General features: G+C 41.7%; 1 protein-coding gene across 2 annotated transcripts in view; it reads right to left on the bottom strand.

Moving 5' to 3' along the window:
- LOC133552094 (cAMP-specific 3',5'-cyclic phosphodiesterase 4B-like) overlaps window positions 1–16,903 on the bottom strand; it is a 144,263-nt gene extending 127,360 nt beyond the window's left edge. For both annotated transcript variants that reach the window (XM_061899419.1, XM_061899418.1), the window contains exons 1-2: window positions 13,969–16,903; window positions 13,759–13,797 (exon numbers count right to left, since the gene is read on the bottom strand). The gene's annotated coding sequence lies outside the window, so the exon portion shown is untranslated. The remainder of the gene's footprint in view (window positions 1–13,758; window positions 13,798–13,968) is intronic.
- Window positions 16,904–18,838: the final 1,935 nt, after the last annotated feature.

Consider the following 18,838-nt stretch of genomic DNA (forward strand, 5'->3'; position numbering starts at 1 on the left):
GTCCTAGGTGAGTGATCAGACAAAGAGCAGCTCAAAGACTTCTATGGAATTACAACGAAATGAACCCAGATTTCCCTCGCCCGGACGTGGGTCACCGGGGCCCCGCTCTGGAGCCAGGCCCGGAGTTGGGGCACGATGGCGAGCGCCTGGTGGTCGGGCCTGTTCCCATGGGGCCCGGCCGGGCACAGCCCGAAGAGGCAACGTGGGTCATCCCTCCAATGGGCTCACCACTCATAGGAGGGGCCATAGAGGTCGGGTGCATTGTGAGCTGGGCGGCAGCCGAAGACAGGGCACTTGGCGGTCCGATCCTCGGCTACAGAAGCTAGCTCTTGGGACGTGGAACGTCACCTCACTGGGGGGGAAGGAGCCTGAGCTAGTGCGCGAGGTAGAGAAGTTCCGGCTGGATATAGTCGGACTCACCTCGACGCACAGCAAGGGCTCTGGAACCAGTTCTCTCGAGAGGGACTGGACCCTCTTCCACTCTGGCGTTGCCGGCAGTGAGAGGCGACGGGCTGGGGTGGCAATTCTGGTTGCCCCCCGGCTCAAAGCCTGTACGTTTGAGTTCAACCCAGTGGACGAGAGGGTAGCTTCCCTTCGCCTTCGGGTGGGGGGACGGGTCCTGACTGTTGTTTGTGCTTACGCACCAAACAGCAGTTCAGAATACCCACCCTTTTTGGGTACACTCGAGGGAGTACTGGAAAGTGCTCCTCCGGGTGATTCCCTTGTCCTACTGGGAGACTTCAACGCTCATGTTGGCAACGACAGTGAAACCTGGAGAGGCGTGATTGGGAAGAATGGTCGCCCGGATCTAAACCCGAGTGGTGTTTTGTTATTGGACTTTTGTGCTCGTCACAGTTTGTCGATAACAAACACCATGTTCAAACATAAGGGTGTCCATATGTGCACTTGGCACCAGGACACCCTAGGCCGCAGTTCCATGATCGACTTTGTAGTTGTGTCATCGGATTTGCGGCCTTATGTTTTGGACACTCGGGTGAAGAGAGGGGCGGAGCTTTCTACCGATCACCACCTGGTGGTGAGTTGGCTGCGATGGTGGGGGAGGATGCCGGACAGACCTGGCAGGCCCAAACGCATTGTGAGGGTCTGCTGGGAACGTCTGGCAGAGTCTCCTGTCAGAGAGAGTTTCAATTCACACCTCCGGGAGAACTTTGAACATGTCAAGAGGGAGGTGCGGGACATTGAGTCTGAGTGGACCATGTTCCGAACCTCTATTGTCGAGGCGGCTGATTGGAGCTGTGGCCGCAAGGTTGTTGGTGCCTGTCGTGGCGGTAATCCCAGAACCCGTTGGTGGACACCAGCAGTGAGGGATGCCGTCAAGCTGAAGAAGGAGTCCTATCGGGTTCTTTTGGCTCATAGGACTCCGGAGGCAGTGGACGGGTATCGACGGGCCAAGCGGTGTGCAGCTTTAGCGGTCGCGGAGGCAAAAACTCGGACATGGGAAGAGTTCGGGGAAGCCATGGAAAACGACTTCCGGACGGCTTCGAAGCGATTCTGGACCACCATACGGCGCCTCAGGAAGGGGAAGCAGTGCACTATCAACACCGTGTATGGTGCGGATGGTGTTCTGCTGACTTCGACTGCGGATGTTGTGGATCGGTGGAGGGAATACTTCGAAGACCTCCTCAATCCCACCAACACGTCTTTCTTTGAGGAAGCGGTGCCTGGGGAATATGTAGTGGACTCTCCTATTTCTGGGGCTGAGGTCGCTGAGGTAGTTAAAAAGCTCCTCGGCGGCAAGGCCCCGGGGGTGGATGAGATCCGCCCGGAGTTCCTTAAGGCTCTGGATGCTGTGGGGCTGTCTTGGTTGACAAGACTCTGCAGCATCGCGTGGACATCGGGGGCGGTACCTCTGGATTGGCAGACCGGGGTGGTGGTCCCTCTCTTTAAGAAGGGGGACCGGAGGGTGTGTTCCAACTATCGTGGGATCACACTCCTCAGCCTTCCCGGTAAGGTTTATTCAGGTGTACTGGAGAGGAGGCTTCGCCGGATAGTCGAACCTCGGATTCAGGAGGCACAGTGTGGTTTTCGTCCTGGTCGTGGAACTGTGGACCAGCTCTATACTCTCGGCAGGGTTCTTGAGGGTGCATGGGAGTTTGCCCAACCAGTCTACATGTGCTTTGTGGACTTGGAGAAGGCATTCGACCGTGTCCCTCGGGAAGTCCTGTGGGGAGTGCTCAGAGAGTATGGGGTATCGGAATGTCTTATTGTGGCAGTCCGCTCCCTGTATGATCAGTGCCAGAGCTTGGTCCGCATTGCTGGCAGTAAGTCGGACACGTTTCCAGTGAAGGTTGGACTCCGCCAAGGCTGTCCTTTGTCACCGATTCTGTTCATAACTTTTATGGACAGAATTTCTAGGCGCAGCCAAGGCGTTGAGGGGTTCCGGTTTGGTGGCCACGGGATTAGGTCTCTGCTTTTTGCAGATGATGTAGTCCTGATGGCTTCATCTGGCCGGGATCTTCAGCTCTCACTGGATCGGTTCGCAGCCGAGTGTGAAGCGACCGGAATGAGAATCAGCACCTCCAAGTCCGAGTCCATGGTTCTCGCCCGGAAAAGGGTGGAGTGCCATCTCCGGGTTGGGGAGGAGACCCTGCCCCAAGTGGAGGAGTTCAAGTACCTAGGAGTCTTGTTCACGAGTGGGGGAAGAGTGGATCGTGAGATCGACAGGCGGATCGGTGCGGCGTCTTCAGTAATGCGGACGTTGTATCGATCCGTTGTGGTGAAGAAGGAGCTGAGCCGGAAGGCAAAGCTCTCAATTTACCGGTCGATCTACGTTCCCATCCTCACCTATGGTCATGAGCTTTGGGTCATGACCGAAAGGATAAGATCACGGGTACAAGCGGCCGAAATGAGTTTCCTCCGCCGGGTGGCGGGGCTCTCCCTTAGAGATAGGGTGAGAAGCTCTGCCATCCGGGAGGAACTCAACGTAAAGCCGCTGCTCCTCCACATCGAGAGGAGCCAGATGAGGTGGTTCGGGCATCTGGTCAGGATGCCACCCGAACGCCTCCCTAGGGATGTGTTTAGGGCACGTCCAGCTGGTAGGAGGCCACGGGGAAGACCCAGGACACGTTGGGAAGACTATGTCTCCCGGCTGGCCTGGGAACGCCTCGGGATCCCCCGGGAAGAGCTAGACGAAGTGGCTGGAGATAGGGAAGTCTGGGCTTCCCTGCTTAGGCTGCTGCCCCCGCGACCCGACCTCGGATAAGCGGAAGATGATGGATGGATGGATGGATGGTTATTAACCGAGTTCAAGCATGAACCGGAGACGGGTATTTATGAAGGTGAGCACTTCGAGGCTCAGCCAATTTAGGAATGTTCAGTCTTGCGCTTATTGTGTCAGTTTCCTGTCCTTCTCCCTGAGTGCTGTTTCCCCTCAGCTGTGGCTGAATGGCACCTGGCCACACCTGGTGTCAATCAGCCAGGTCCTATTTAGACCTGTCTTCCCATCCAGTGAGTGCTGGATTATTGTCGATGTCGCTTCCGTATTGTCGCTCCTGTCGTGTCGTGTTATTGCAGCGTAGCGGTAAGCTATGTTTCGGTAGTTAGCTTCCATGCTAAGGTCCTTTTGTTTTCTAGCTCCCCTACTAGCGCTTTTAGTTTTGTTATCCGTCTGGTGCGCGCTTTTTGTTGTACCCCTTTTGTTCTTGTTCTAGTATTTGAAGTAAAACATGTTTACCTGCAAAATGCCTGCCTCCTTCTCTGCATCCTGGGGCTCGTCACAAACTAACCCTGACAAATTCCAATCTTCATTTTTTTGTAGAACGTAACTAACCGAGTTCAAGCATGAATACGGGTATTTATGAAGGTGAGCACTTCGAGGCTCAGCCAATTTAGGAATGTTCAGTCTTGCGCTTATTGTGTCAGTTTCCTGTCCTTCTCCCTGAGTGCTGTTTCCCCTCAGCTGTGGCTGAATGGCACCTGGCCACACCTGGTGTCAATCAGCCAGGTCCTATTTAGACCTGTCTTCCCATTCGGTCAGTGCTGGATTATTGTCGATGTCGCTTCCGTATTGTCGCTCCTGTCGTGTCGTGTCATTGCAGCGTAGCGGTAAGCTATGTTTCGGTATCGGTTTGTAGCTTACTTTCTTTTGTTCCCTGCTTCCGTTTTGTTTTCATTCTACAAGTAACGACTTCTGTTTTCCTGCTCGCTACCCGCTAGCTTCCATGCTAAGCTCCTTTTGTTGTCTAGCTCCCATACTAGCGCTTTTAGTTTTGTTATCCGCCTCGTACCCCTTTTGTTCTTGTTCTAGTATTGGAATTAAAAGATGTTTACCTGCAAAATGCCTGCCTCCTTCTCTGCTTCCTGGGGCTCGTCACAAACTAACCCTGACAAATTCCAATCTTCATTTTTTCGTTGAATAACGCATGAACGTTATTAACCGAGTTGAAGCATGAAGCGGAGACGGGTATTTATGAAGGTGAGTACTTCGAGGCTCAGCCAATTTAGGAATGTTCAGTCTTGCGCTCCACCTGGCATCATTTTCCTTTTTCAGTCGAATTCGCACTGGAAAAACAACAACACAGCTGTGTCTGCGCTCACAAATGCCGAAGACGAACGCATTAAAAAGAGCATCTCTTAGTTTTACATGAAAGTTGACGTCTTCTTTTGATACAGTTTCTGCATTGTCACACATTTTACTGGACGATACATTGACCGATAATGTATTGCCCATAAAGGATTTTATTGCCTTTTTTTTTGGAGACCAAATTAACCACTGATGTAATTGCCAATACATAATAATAATGAAAGTATACCCTTCCAAATGTAATTAACTGGTATTTCTCGTCAATTGTATTATTGTAATTGAAATGTAAACCTTTAAATACCAATGTTTAATTCCAGTGATATATTGTTATTTACAGATCAACACTGACATTTGTTTTTTATACATTCCATCCATCCATCCATTTTCTACCGCTTATTCCCTTTCGGGGTTGCGGGGGGTGCTGGCGCCTATCTCAGCTACAATCGGGCGGAAGGCAGGGTACACCCTGGACAAGTCGCCACCTCATCGCAGTTATTTAAAAAACACTGACATGTATTGTTGATATATTGTTATTTACATACAAACACTGACATGTATTATTGTTATATTGTTATTTACAGATAAACACTGACATGTATCATTTATATATTGTTATTTTACAGATCAACACTGACATTTATCATTGATATATTGTTATTTACAGATACACACTGACATTTATTATTGAAATATGGTTATTTACAGATCAACACTGACATTTATTATTTATATATTGTTATTTAAAAAACACTGGCATGTATTGTTGATATATTGTTATTTACATACAAACACTGACATGTATTATTGTTATATTGTTACTTACAGATAAACACTGACATGTATCATTTATATATTGTGATTTACAGTTAACAATGAAATGTATTATTCATATATTGTTATTTACAAATAAACACCGACATATATTGTTGATATATTGTTATTTAGAGATAAACACTGACATGTATTATTGATATGTTATTTAAAAATAAACACTGACATGCATTATTTATATATTGTTATTTACAGTTAAACAGTGGCATGTATTGATATCGCGTTATTTACAAATCAACATTGACATTTATTATTTATAGATCAACACTGACATTTATTATTGATATATTGTTATGTACAGATTAACACTGACATGTATTATTTATATATTGTTATTTTACAGATCAACACTGACATTTATCATTGATATATTGTTATTTACAGATAAACACTGACATTTATTATTGATATGTTGTTATTTACAGGAAAACACTGCCATTTATGATTGATATATTATTATGTACAGATAAACACTGACATTTATCATTGATATATTGTTATTTACAGATAAACACTCACATGTATTGTTGACATATTATTTACAGATCAACACTGACATTATTTATGTTGTTATTTACAGATAACACTGACATGTATTATTTACAGATTGTTATTTACAGACAAACACTGACATTTATCGTTTATATATTGTTATTTACAAATAAACACTGACATGTATTATCCATATAATGTTATTTACAGATAAACGCTGACATGTGTTATTCATATATTGTTATTTACAGTTAACACTGACATTTATTATCGATGTATTGTTATTTACAGATAAACACTGACATGTGTTATTGATATATTGTTATTTACAGATAACACTGACATCTATTATTTACAGATTGTTATTTACCACAAACACTGACATTTATCATTGATGTATTGTTATTTACAAATAAACACTGACATGTATAATTGACATATTGTTATTTACAGATAAACACTGACATGTATGATTGGTATATTGTTATTTACAGTTAACACTGACATTTATTATTGATGTATTATTTACAGATAAACACTGACATGTGTTATTGATATATTGTTATTTACAGTTAACACTGACATTTATTGTTGATTATTGTTATTTACAGATAAACACTGACATGCATTATTGATAACCTGTTATTTACAGATAAACACTGACATTTATTATTCATGTATTGTTATTTACAGGGAAAGACTGACATTTTTCATTTATGTATTGTTATTTAGAGATCAACACTGACATGTGTTATTGATATATTGTTATTTACAGATCAACACTGACATTTATTATTTATATATTGTTATTTACACACAAACACTGACATTTATCATTAATATATTGTTATTTACAAATAAACACTGACATGCATTATCCATATAATGTTATTTACAGATCAACGCTGACATGTATTATTCATATATTGTTATTTACAGTTAACACTGACATTTATTATCGATGTATTGTTATTTACAGATAAACACTGACATGTGTTATTGATATATTGTTATTTACAGATCAACACTGACATTTATTATTTATATATTGTTATTTACAGACAAACACTGACATTTATCGTTTATATACCATTATTTACAAATAAACACTGACATCTATTATTTATAGTTAACACTGACATATATTGTTGATTATTGTTATTTACAGATAAACACCGACATGCATTATTGATATACTGTTATTTACAGATAAACACTGACATTTATTATTCATGTATTGTTATTTACAGGTAAAGACTGACATTTTTCCTTTATGTATTGTTATTTAGAGATCAACACTGACATATATTATTTATATATTGTTATATACAGATCAACACTGACATGTATTTTTTATATATTGTTATTTACAGATAAACACTGTCATTTATGATTTATATATTGTTATTTACAGATAAACACTGGCATTTATTAATTATATATTGTTATTTACAGATAAACACTGACATTTATTAATTATATATTGTTATTTACAGATAAACACTGACATTTATTCATTATATATTGTTACTTACAGAAGAAATGAACCGTCTGAGCCTAATAAATTCATCATTTACTGAAAGGACAACTTTCTAACTGTTTCTGTACAGTTTCTAAATAAATACTGCATCCTTAAATAATGTTTGTCTTGTTTTGTATTGGATCTTTTATGATTTTGTACTTGAAATAAAGATTCCAACAACAAAATATAAATAAAAAATGGCAACAGTGAACAAAAATAACCGCCGTAAAACAACGTTGACAGGAGGAGACGTAGTGTTGGCGCACGCGTGGACCAATCAGATCATTGCTTTACAACCTATCGCAGGTCACATACAATAACATGGAGGGCCACCCTAAATTATTTGGCAGACTACATATAATGACGTGGCGTACCACTTTAAAATGATGGGGCAGGCAACATTAAAATTGAATGGCGGGTCACAATAAAATGTGGCTTTTTTGTTTTGCAACCTATCACAGGCCACCCAAAATGACACGAAAAGCCACCTTAAATGACGTGGCAGACTACATAAAATGACGTAGTGGGTCAATTCAAAAATTAAATGGTGGTCCACTATATAATAACGCGGCATTTTTTTGCAACCTATTGCAGGTCACATAAAATAACATGGAGGGCCACCCTAAATTATTTGGCAGACTACATATAATGACGTGGCGTACCACTTTAAAATGATGGGACAGGCAACATTAAAATTGAATGGCGGGTCACAATAAAATGTGGCTTTTTTGTTTTGCAACCTATCACAGGCCACACAAAATGACATGAAAAGCCACATTAAATGATGAGGCAGACTACATAAAATGACGTAGTGGGTCACTTTAACAATTAAATGGCGGGCCACTATAAAATGTTGTGGCTTTTGTTTGCAACCTATCGCAGGCCACAATAAATGACATAAAGGGCCACATAAATGAATTGGCAGACTACATAAAATGACGTAGTGGGTCACTTTAACAATTAAATGGTGGGCCACTATAAAATGTTGTGGCTTTTGTTTGCAACCTATCGCATCCCTATGACATAAAGGGCCACAATAAATGTTTTGGCAGACTACATGAAATGACGTGGCGTAGCACTTTACATTTTTTGGACAGGCAACATTAAAATTGAATAGTGGGTCACAATAAAACGTGGCTTTTTTGTTTTACAACCTATCACAGGCCAGATAAAAATAACTTGGCAGACTACATAAACTGACGTGGCGTACCACTTTAAAATCATGGCACAGGAGACATTAAAGTTGAATGGCGGGTCACAATAAAATGTGGCTTTTTTGCTTTGCAGCCTATCACAGGCCACAATAATTGACACGGAGGGCCACATTAAATGACTTGGCAGACTACATAAAATTATGTGGTGTACTACTTTAAAATGATGGGACAGGCAACATTAAAATTGAATGGCGGGTCACAATAAAAAGTGACTTTTTTGTTTTGCAACCTATCACAGGCCAAATAAATTAACATGGAGGGCCACTCTAAATTATTTGACGGACTACATAAAATTACGTTGGCGGGCCACATTAGATTTATGTGAGTCTCACTTTAAAATTAAAGGACAGGCCACATATTAAAAAAAAACAACTTGCGGCCAGAATAAAAAGTTGTTGCTTTTGTGTTTTGCAAACTATCGCAGGCCACTTAAAATGACACGGAGGGCCACATTAAATGACGAGGCAGACTACATAAAATTACGTAGTGTGCCAAATTAAAAATTAAATGGCGGGCCACTTAATGGCAAGGCAGACTACATAAAATTACGTACTGAGCCAAATCAAAAATTAAATGGCGGGCCAATATAAAAATGATGTGGCTTTTATTTTTTGCAAACCAATCACAGGTCACATAAAATGACATGGAAGACCACAATAATGTCTTGGCAGTCTACATAAAATTACATGGTGGGCCATTTTAAAATTAAATGGAAGGTCACTATAAAATGAGGATTTTTATTTGGCAGACTACATAAAATGACGTTGGTGGGCCAAATTAGAAATATGTGGCGTGTCACTTTAAAATTATAGAACAGGCCACCTTAAAAATTAAATCGAGGCCAGATAAAACGATGTGGCTTTTGTGTTTTGCAAACTATCGCAGGACACATACAATGACATGGAGGGCCACTTTAAAGGACTTGGCAGACTACATAAAATGACTTGGCGTGTCACTTTAAAATTATGGGACAGGCCAAATTAAATTTGAATGGCTGACTACAATAAAATGTGGATTTTTATGTTTTTATGTTTATGTTTTGCAACCTATCACAGGACACGTAAAATGATACGAAGGGCCACTTTAAATGATGAGGCAGACTATATAAAAAGGCGTAGTGGGCCAAATTAAAAATTTAATGGCGGGCCACGTAAATGGCAAGGCAGACTACATAAAATTACGCAAAAATTAAATGGGGGGCTACTATAAAATGATGTGGCTTTTATTTATTGCAAACCTATCACAGGTCACATAAAATGACATGGAGGACCACCTTAATGTCTTGGCAGTCTACATAAAATGACATGGCGTGTCCCTTTAAAATTATGGGACAGGCAACACTAAATTTCAATGGCGGACCAAAATAAAATGTGGATTTTTTTGTTTTGCAACCTATCACAGGCCACATAAATGACACGGAGGGCCACTTTAAATGACGAGGCAGACTACATAAAATGACGTAGTGGGCCAAATTAAAAATTAAATGGTGGGCCACTTTAATGGCAAGGCAGACTACATAAAATTACGCAAAAATTAAATGGCGGGCCACTATAAAATGATGTGGCTTTTATTTTTTGCAAACCTATCACAGGTCACATAAAATGACATGGAGGACCACATTAATGTCTTGGCAGTCAACATAAAATGACGGTGGTGGGCCACGTTAGAATTATGTGGCGTGTCACTTTAAAATTATAGGACGGGCCTCACTTTAAAATTATAGGACGGGCCACATTAAAAATTAAACTGCGGCCAAAATAAAATGATGTGGCTTTTGTGTTTTGCAAACTATCGCAGGACACATACAATGACATGGAGGGCCACTTTAAAGGACTTGGCAGACTACATAAAATGACTTGGCGTGTCACTTTAAAAAGATGGGACAGGCAACATCAAATTTCAATGGTGGACCAAAATAAAATGTGGATTTTTTTGTTTTGCAACCCATCACAGGCCACATAAATGACACGGAGGGCCACTTTAAATGACGAGGCAGACTACATACAATGACGTAGTGGGCCAAATTAAAAATTAAATGGCGGGCCACTTTAATGGCAAGGCAGACTACATAAAAATTACGCAAAAATTAAATGGCGGGCCACTATAAAATGATGTGGCTTTTATTTTTTGCAAACCTATCACAGGTCACATAAAATGACATGGAGGACCACATTAATGTCTTGGCAGTCAACATAAAATGACGGTGGTGGGCCACGTTAGAATTATGTGGCGTGTCACTTTAAAATTATAGGACGGGCCACCTTAAAAATTAAATCGCGGCCACAATAAAATGAGGTGGCTTTTGTGTTTTGCAAACTATCGCAGGACACATACAATGACATGGAGGGCCAATTTAAATGACCTGGCAGACTACATAAAATGACTTGGCGTGTCACTTTAAAATCATGGGACAGGCCACATTAAATTTGAATGACTGACCACAATAAAATGTTGATTTTTATGTTTTGCAAACTATCACAGGACACGTAAAATGTTACGGAGGGCCACATTAAATGACAAGGCAGACTACATAAAATGACGTAGTGGGCCAAATCAAAAATTAAATGGCGGGCCACTATAAAATGATGTGGCTTTAATTTTTTGCAAACGTATGTATGACAGGTCACATAAAATGACATGGAGGACACACATTAATGTCTTGGCAGTCTACATAAAATGACATAGTGGGCCACTTTAAAATGAAATGGCAGGTCAGAATAAAATGTGGCTTTTTATTTCGCAGACTACATCAAATGTTGCGGATTTTGTGTTTTGCAAACTATCGCAGGACACATACAATGAGATGGAGGGCCACATTAATGTCTTGGCAGTCTACATAAAATGACGTGGTGGGCCGTGTTAAAATTAAATGGCAGGTCACTATAAAATGTGGCTTTTTATTTGGCAGACTACATAAAATGATGCGGCTTTTGTTTTGCAAACCATCGCAGGACACATACAATGACATAGAGGGCCACTTTAATGTCTTGGCAGTCTACATAAAATGACGTAGTGGGCCAGTTTAAATTAAATGGCAGGTCACTATAAAATGTGGCTTTTTATTTGGCAGACTACATAAAATGATGCGGCTTTTGTGTTTTGCAAACCCATCGCAGGTCACATAAAATGACATGGAGGACCACGTTAATGTCTTGGCAGTCTACATAAAATGACATAGTGGGCCACTTTAAAATTAAATGGCAGGTCACTATAAAATATGGCTTTTTATTTGGCAGATTACATAAAATGACGCGGCTTTTGTGTTTTGCAAACTATCGCAGGACACATACAATGACATGGAGGACCACATTAATGTCTTGGCAGTCTCCATAAAATGACGTAGTGGGCCACTTTAAAATTAAATGGCAGGTCACTATAAAATATGGCTTTTTATTTGGCAGATTACATAAAATGACGCGGCTTTTGTGTTTTGCAAACTATCGCAGGACACATACAATGACATGGAGGGCCACATTAATGTCTTGGCAGTCTACATAAAATGACGTGGTGGGCCATGTTAAAATTAAATGGCAGGTCACTATAAAATATGGCTTTTTGTTTGGCAGACTACATAAAATGAAGCGGCTTTTGTGTTTTGCAAACTATCGCAGGACACATACAATGACATAGAGGGCCACTTTAATGTCTTGGCAGTCTCCATAAAATGACATAGTGGGCCACTTTAAAATGAAATGGCAGGTCACTATAAAATATGGCTTTTTATTTGGCAGATTACATAAAATGACGCGGCTTTTGTGTTTTGCAAACTATCGCAGGACACATAAAATGACATGGAGGACCACATTAATGTCTTGGCAGTCTACATAAAATGACGTGGTGGGCCATGTTAAAATTAAATGGCAGGTCACTATAAAATGTGGCTTTTTGTTTGGCAGACTACATAAAATGAAGCGGCTTTTGTGTTTTGCAAACTATCGCAGGACACATACAATGACATAGAGGGCCACTTTAATGTCTTGGCAGTCTACATAAAATGACATAGTGGGCCACTTTAAAATGAAATGGCAGGTCACTATAAAATATGGCTTTTTATTTGGCAGATTACATAAAATGACGCGGCTTTTGTGTTTTGCAAACTATCGCAGGACACATACAATGACATGGAGGGCCACATTAATGTCTTGGCAGTCTACATAAAATGACGTGGTGGGCCATGTTAAAATTAAATGGCAGGTCACTATAAAATATGGCTTTTTGTTTGGCAGACTACATAAAATGAAGCGGCTTTTGTGTTTTGCAAACTATCGCAGGACACATACAATGACATAGAGGGCCACTTTAATGTCTTGGCAGTCTCCATAAAATGACATAGTGGGCCACTTTAAAATGAAATGGCAGGTCACTATAAAATATGGCTTTTTATTTGGCAGATTACATAAAATGACGCGGCTTTTGTGTTTTGCAAACTATCGCAGGACACATAAAATGACATGGAGGACCACATTAATGTCTTGGCAGTCTACATAAAATGACGTGGTGGGCCATGTTAAAATTAAATGGCAGGTCACTATAAAATGTGGCTTTTTGTTTGGCAGACTACATAAAATGAAGCGGCTTTTGTGTTTTGCAAACTATCGCAGGACACATACAATGACATAGAGGGCCACTTTAATGTCTTGGCAGTCTACATAAAATGACATAGTGGGCCACTTTAAAATGAAATGGCAGGTCACTATAAAATATGGCTTTTTATTTGGCAGATTACATAAAATGACGCGGCTTTTGTGTTTTGCAAACTATCGCAGGACACATACAATGACATGGAGGGCCACTTTAAAGGACTTGGCAGACTACATAAAATACTTTAAAATTATGGGACAGGCCACTTAAAAAATAAATCGCGGCCACAATTAAATAATGTTGGGCTTTGAGTTGGACACCTGCTGCTTTGTTTAATAATTATTTTTTTTAACTTTTATTTACCCAGGAAAATCTGATAGTTATTAAGAATATCTTTCCTATTTCCATTTCTAAACAAACAGGAGAGAGTGAAGTGTCTTGCTCAAGGACACAACGGCAGCGACTAGGATAAGCTGGATTCGAACCTGGAACCCTTCAAGTTTCTGGACGACCGGCAGATATCAGGTGGGTGGACCCCACGCCAACATTGCTCCGCTTAACGGCGAGTTACTTACCGGGTGAGGACGTGGGTCGTGTCCCGGAGAGGAAGTCCACTAGACGGGGATGAAAAGAGAAAAACACTTGGTTAAAAATTAAAAAAAAAAGATGAAAATGGCCAAGCTGCCGTGAGGAAGTTCAATAAAAATGTCCTAACTAAGGCGTCAGAAAAGAAAGACTTCCATCCCTGTATTGAACATGTACGGAGTGTTCCGTCCGTGTCTTACCGGTGAAACACGACGGTGTTCGGCCGCGACGTGACGAGTCCTCGCCGGAGTCTCCGTCCTTTATTCCCGCTTGTCTCTGCCCGCCAGCCCGCCAGCTCATCGATTGGCTTCGTCCGCGGGGTTCAGGCGAATCCCTCCGCCAGCGCTCCGCCGCCCAGCGCCGTGCCACTCCTGCCTGCCTGCCGGGATCCTTCCGACACACCGGAGAGTCTGGATCCGTCTGTTCCGACAGCTGCTGCGCGCGCACCCACTGGTCACGAGCAGTGGCGTGTCCAGACTTTTGATGGACAGGGGAGCTGTTCCCACCTTTACCACCAGCAAGTATGGAGTGAACCCTCTTGTCAGACACTATTACAGTATATAAGACAACTTATTAAAGGGGGACATTATCAGCAAACCTACATAAGCGTCAATATATACCTTGATGGTGCAGAAAAAAGACCATTTAGTTTTTTAACCGATTTCCTAACTCTAAATAGGTGACATCATGCCTCGTCGGTGTGTTGTCGGAGGCTGTAACAACACGATCAGGGACGGATTCAAGTTGATTTACGTAGCACGGCATGCTAATCGATGCTAAAATGCTATTCAGGCTAGCTGTATGTACATTTGTAGCTATATTTGCATCCAGCCGTTCCCTCCACCCACGTTTAACGCCAAACAAACACTTACCAATCGACGGATTTAAGTTGCTCCAGTGTCACAAGATGCGTTTGGTCTGCATATTTTACCGGCGATGCTAAGGCAGACGTGGCACAGAGATGTATAGATAACCTGCAGATCAATTCCAACGATAATGTCAATGAAATCACAAAGGTGAGTTTTGTTGATGTTATTGACTTATTGTGCTAATCAGACATATTTGGTCGCGGCATGACTGCCAGCTAATCGATGCTAACATGCTATTTAGGCTAGCCGTATGTACATTTGTCGCTATATTTGCATCCAACGTTTCCCTCCACCCACATTTAATGCCAAACAAACTCTTACCAATCGACAGATTTAAGTTGCTCCAGTGTGAAAAGATGCGAAAGTCCCGATCGTTTGGTCTGCACATTTTACCGGCAATGCTAAAGCGGACATAGCACAGAGATGTATAGATAACCTGCAGATAAATTCCAACGATAAAGTCAACAAAATCACAAAGGTGAGTTTTGTTGATGTTATGGACTTATGTGCTAATCAGACATATTTGGTCGCGGCATGACTGCCAGCTAATCGGTGCTAACATGCTATTTAGGCTAGCCGTATGTACATTTGTCGCTATATTTGCATCCAAAGTTTCCCTCCACCCACATTTAATGCCAAACAAACACTTACCAATCGACGGATTTAAGTTGCTCCAGTGTGAAAAGATGCGAAAGTCCCGATCGTTTGGTCTGCACATTTTACCGGCGATGCTAAGGCAGACGTGGCACAGAGATGTATGGATAACCTGCAGATGCATTTCCAACGATAAAGTCAACGAAATCACAAAGGTGAGTTTTGTTGATGTTATGGACTTATGTGCTAATCAGACATATTTGGTTGCGGCATGACTGCCAGCTAATCAGTGCTAACATGCTATTTAGGCTAGCCGTATGTACATTTGTGGCTATATTTGCATCCAACGTTTCCCTCCACCCACATTTAACGCCAAACAAACTCTTACCAATCGACGGATTTAAGTTGCTCCAGTGTGAAAAGATGCGAAAGTCCCGATCGTTTGGTCTGCACATTTTACCGGCGATGCTAAAGCGGACATAGCACAGAGATGTATAGATAACCTGCAGATCAATTCCAACAATAAAGTCAACGAAATCACAAAGGTGAGTTTTGTTGATGTTATGGACTTATGTGCTAATCAGACATATTTGGTCGCGGCATGACTGCCAGCTAATCGATGCTAACATGCTATTTAGGCTAGCTGTATGTACATTTGTAGCTATATTTGCATCCGGCGTTTCCCTCCACCCACATTTAATGCCAAACAAACTCTTACCAATCGACAGATTTAAGTTGCTCCAGTGTGAAAAGATGCGAAAGTCCCGATCGTTTGGTCTGCACATTTTACCGGCGATGCTAAAGCGGACATAGCACAGAGATGTATAGATAACCTGCAGATAAATTCCAACGATAAAGTCAACTAAATCACAAAGGTGAGTTTTGTTGATGTTATTGACTTATGTGCTAATCAGACATATTTGGTCGCGGCATGACTGCCAGCTAATCGGTGCTAACATGCTATTTAGGCTAGCCGTATGTACATTTGTAGCTATATTTGCATCCAACGGTTCCCTCCACCCACATTTAATGCCAAACAAACTCTTACCAATCGACGGATTTAAGTTGCTCCAGTGTGAAAAGATGCGAAAGTCCCGACCGTTTGGTCTCCACATTTTACCGGCGATGCTAAGGCGGACATAGCACAGAGATGTATAGATAACCTGCAGATAAATTCCAACGATAAAGTCAACGAAATCACAAAGGTGAGTTTTGTTGATGTTATTGACTTATGTGCTAATCAGACATATTTGGTCGCGGCATGACTGCCAGCTAATCGATGCTAACATGCTATTTAGGCTAGCTGTATGTACATTTGTAGCTATATTTGCATCCGGCGTTTCCCTCCACCCACATTTAATGCCAAAAAAACTCTTACCAATCGACAGATTTAAGTTGCTCCAGTGTGAAAAGATGCGAAAGTCCCGATCGTTTGGTCTGCACATTTTACCGGCGATGCTAAGACAGACGTGGCACAGAGATGTATAGATAACCTGCAGATCAATTCCAACAATAAAGTCAACGAAATCACAAAGGTGAGTTTTGTTGATGTTATGGACTTATGTGCTAATCAGACATATTTGGTCGCGGCATGACTGCCAGCTAATCAGTGCTAACATGCTATTTAGGCTAGCTGCATGTACATTTGTAGCTATATTTGCAGCCAACGTTTCCCTCCACCCACATTTAACGCCAAACAAACACTTACCAATATATATACATATATATATATATATATATATATATATACACATATATACATATACATATATACATATATACATATATATATATACACATATATATATATATATATATATATATATATATATATATATATATATATATATATATATATATACATACATACATATATATATTTATTTTATTTTTAATTTTTTTTGCCTTTTGGTCCGGGACCCTTTGGGACTGTGTGACAAGGGGTGCCACTTTCGTGACCTCTGCGGTGCTTTTTTGTGGACTTCTGGATCTGCCTCCTGGGAGCCTTTTGGCCATGGAGACCAGCTGCCGGGTATCTGCCACACCGTAGTCGGTTTGGAGGGACTGGAGGAGATGCGGATGAGGGGACAGGACTGCGGAGCTAGCACTGAGCGCCGGGACGGAGAGGCTTGGCGGTGTCTTGGCTGGGTGAGCAGGTGTCGGACACCTCAGTCTCCTTGGACGTGTCCTCGCTCATCCATGCGGACTGGACACTGGCCGAGAGTGAAGTCGGCTGTCTTGGTTGCTTTGTTGGGTCTGCTCCTGTCTCTGGCCATGCTCCCTCCACCTATTTTACTTTTTATTCATAGCTGTATGTAGAAGTGGGTGCTTGTATCCGCTGCTTTTATGTCCTTTGTGTTCTTTGATGTCTCCCTCTTACACACATGTGAGAGGGATGTGTGCTATGGCTATGAGTTGTCGTTGTTTTTTCTCTCTCTCTGCCTCAGTCTGGACCCCCTCTCCAGGGCCCAGGCTTAGACCGATTTTTTTTATTTTATTGTATTTTAATCTTCTATTTTTTTCTCACATTCCTCCTACTTTTTTACCTGTCCCCCACCTTTTTTGTAAGGGGGCCGGCAGACCCGTCAGCGATCCTGTTCTGTCTCCCTGTAATGTTTGTCTGATCTTGAATGGGATTTTGCTGAAAATTGAAATTTTCCTGAAGGAATAAATAAAGTACTATCTAATCCAACATAATCTAATATACATACATATATGTATGTATATTAGCTGTCCACAGCCTCAAACAGTCAGACTCCAAACTCCACTATGGCCAAGACCAAAGAGCTGTCCAAGGACACCAGGAAAATAATTGTAGACCTGCACCAGACTGGGAAGAGTGAATCTACAATAGGCAAGCAGCTTGGTGTGAAAAAATCAACTGTGGGAGCAATTATCAGAAAATGGAAGACATACAAGACCACAGATAATCTCCCTCGATCTGGGGCTCCACGCAAGATCTCATCCCGTGGGGTCAAAATGTTAATGAGAACGGTGAGCAAAAATCCCAAAACCCCACAGGGGGGACCTGGTGAATGACCTGCAGAGAGCTTGGACCAAAGTAACAAAGGTTACCATCAGTAACACACTACGCCGACAGGGAATAAAATCCTGCAGTGCCAGACGTGCCCCCCTGCTTAATCCAGTGCATGTCCAGGCCCGTCTGCAGTTTGCCAGAGAGCACATGGGAGAATGTCATGTGGTCAGATGAAACCAAAACACAACTTTTTGGTATAAACTCAACACGTCGTGTTTGGAGGAAGAACACTGAGTTGCATCCCAAGAACACCACACCTACTGTGAAGCATGGGGGTGGAAACATCATGCTTTGGGGCTGTTTTTCTGCTAAGGGGACAGGACGATTGATCCGTGTTAAGGAAAGAATGAATGGGGCCATGTATCCTGAGATTTGGAGCCAAAACCTCCTTCCATCAGTGAGAGCTTTGAATGGTTGACCAAATACTTATTTTCCACCATAATTTACAAATAAATTATTTAAAATTCCTACAATGTGAATTCCTGGATTTTTTTTTCCACATTCTGTCTCTCACAGTTGAAGTGTACCTATGATGAAAATTACAGACCTCTGTCATCATTTGAAGTGGGA

The sequence above is a fragment of the Nerophis ophidion genome, linkage group LG04 (genome assembly GCF_033978795.1).
Source record: "Nerophis ophidion isolate RoL-2023_Sa linkage group LG04, RoL_Noph_v1.0, whole genome shotgun sequence".
Lineage (NCBI taxonomy): Eukaryota > Metazoa > Chordata > Actinopteri > Syngnathiformes > Syngnathidae > Nerophis > Nerophis ophidion.